The 2,604-nt window shown below is 41.5% G+C and overlaps 1 non-coding gene across 1 annotated transcript; it reads right to left on the bottom strand.

Annotated features, from left to right (window-relative positions):
• Positions 1 to 2,142: 2,142 nt before the first annotated feature.
• On the bottom strand, positions 2,143 to 2,275 carry LOC126019310 (small nucleolar RNA SNORA51). The gene has a single exon (XR_007499037.1). It is a non-coding gene; the product is annotated as a small nucleolar RNA SNORA51 (small nucleolar RNA).
• Between the last annotated feature and the right edge of the window lie 329 nt (positions 2,276 to 2,604).

The raw sequence follows: 2,604 nt of genomic DNA, 5'->3' as shown, positions 1-2,604 counted from the left end.
TTCCTTCCTTCCTTCCTTCCTTCCTTCCTTCCTTCCTTCCTTCCTTCCTTCCTTCTTTCTTTCTTTCTGCCACACGCGGCGATGCTCAGGGGTGACTCCTGGCTGTCTGCTCAGAAATAGCTCCTGGCAGGCACGGGGGACCATATGGGACACCGGGATTTGAACCAACCACCTTTGGTCCTGGATCGGCTGCTTGCAAGGCAAATGCGCTGTGCTATCTCTCCGGTCCCTCTTTCTTTCTTTCTTTCTTTCTTTCTTTCTTTCTTTCTTTCTTTCTTTCTTTCTTTCTTTCTTTCTTTCTTTCTTTCTTTCTTTCTTTCTTTCTTTCTTTCTTTCTTTCTTTCTTTCTTCCTTCCTTCCTTCCTTCCTTCCTTCCTTCCGTCCTTCCTTTTTCTCTTTCTTTCTTTCTTCTTTCTTTCTTTTCTTTCTTTCTTTCTTTCTTTCTTTCTTTATTTCTTTCTTTCTTTCTTTCTTTCTTATTTCTTTCTTTCTCCTTCCTTCTTTCCTTCCTTCCTTTTCTTCCTTCCTTCCTTCCTTCCTTCCTTCCTTCCTTCCTTCCTTCCTTCCTTCCTTCCTTCCTTCCTTCCTTCCTTCCTTCCTTCCTTCCTTCCTTCCTTCCTGCCTGCCTTCCTTCCTTCCTTCTTTCTTTCTTTCTTTCTTTCTGCCACACGCGGCGATGCTCAGGGGTGACTCCTGGCTGTCTGCTCAGAAATAGCTCCTGGCAGGCACGGGGGACCATATGGGACACCGGGATTTGAACCAACCACCTTTGGTCCTGGATCGGCTGCTTGCAAGGCAAATGCGCTGTGCTATCTCTCCGGTCCCTCTTTCTTTCTTTCTTTTTTCTTTTCTTTCTTTCTTTTTTCTTTCTTTTTTCTTTCTTTCTTCTCTTCTTTCTTTCTTTCTTTTTTCTTTCTTTCTTTCTTTCTTTCTTTCTTTCTTTCTTTCTTTCTTCTTTCTTTCTTTCTTTCTTTCTTTCTTCCACACTCAGAAATCACTCATGGCAGGTTCAGGGTACCAAATGGGATGCTGGAGATCAAATCTGGGTTTACTGAATGCAAGGCAAGCACCCTGCCTACATACTGTGCTATTGCTCTGGCCCCTATCACTTTCACCCCTGTCACTTGCACTATCACCCCATCGTTGTTGAGTATGATCCTGATGGCCCCCTGCACTGCTGTACCCAAGTATTGAGATCCAGGCGTAGTTGGTTAATTATCACATAGAGTAACCCACATGTCCCCCTGAATGCTACTTATTAGGTCCTAACCCTTAATAGATTATTCTCTCTTAATTATAGTTACAATAGAAACATTTATTAGCACTCAAAATAATACTTACTAATATCTTTCTTTCCTTTTGATTGTTTCATCTTATATTTTCCCCCTCATTCCTCATAATTCTGATTGTGCCTTAACTTTATAAGGCATCTTAGTTTATTATACTTTCTTTTTGTTTTTGTCTTTGGGCCACACCCAGTGACGCTCAGGGGTTACTCCTGGCTATGCGCTCAGAAATAACTCCTGGCTTGGAAGACCATATGGAACATTGGGGGAATCGAACCGCTGTCTGTGCAAGGCAAATGCCCTACCACTTGTGCCACCACTCTGGCCCCCACCCCTTACCTTCTTTTTAGAACTTGTGGTTCTCTTATTCCAGCTCTTCCACTCTGGACTTCCCCACTCATATCCTATTATTGAAAAGATGATTAAATAAGTAATAAAAATATAAATTTGGGTTTAAGTAGAACAGAAGTAAGCCTTGAACACAGTAGAAAACAGACAGAAATAAGGAGAGCTTGGGGTCAGAGTGGTGGCTCAAGTGGTAGGGTGTTTGCCTTGTATGTACTGACCTAGGATGGACTACAATTCGATCCCCAGAGTCCCATATGGTCCCCCAAGCCAGGAGCAATTTCTTTTTTTAAAAATAATAATATCTTTATTTAAACACCATGATTATAAACATACTTGTAGTTGGATTTCAGCCATATTCCTATCACCAATCTCCCCCCTCCCCACAACTTGCCTGTATTTAAGACAGGCTTCTACAACCCTCACTCACTGACATTGTCATGATAGTTCTCAGTGTAGTTATTTCTCTAGCTGTGCTCACCACTCTTTCTGGTGAATTGCATATCTTTTTTTTTGTCCCTCCATTCACAATACAGACCAGGCAAATGGCCTGGTTTGAGATGTATATGGGGAACATTTACTATACCTCCTCTTTCTATACAGTCAGTGTAAAGAACACAGCCTGTGATAAGCATTGGGAGGCCTTATCTTTTCTTTGTTTTGATTATATATGTATGTATATATATGTATGTATACACACACACACACACATATATATGTATAAAACCTTCATCAGTGCAACATTCCCATCACCAATATACCAAGTGTCCTTCCTCCCCACCCCATACTGGCCTGTACTCTAGACAGGCTTTCTACTTCCCTCATTCAGTCACATTTTGTTATGACAGTACTCAGTGTAATTATTTCTGTGACTGCACTAAACAATACCTGTGGTGAGCTTCATGTTGGGAGCTGGACCCTCCAGTCCTCCTCTATTTTGTCTCTGAGAATGATTACACAAATTTTTTTCATT

Source organism: Suncus etruscus, chromosome 9 (assembly GCF_024139225.1).
Source record: "Suncus etruscus isolate mSunEtr1 chromosome 9, mSunEtr1.pri.cur, whole genome shotgun sequence".
Taxonomy (NCBI): Eukaryota; Metazoa; Chordata; class Mammalia; order Eulipotyphla; family Soricidae; genus Suncus; species Suncus etruscus.
Note: the sequence above shows the minus strand (reverse complement) of the source record. Positions and strands in the feature narration are given on the sequence as shown.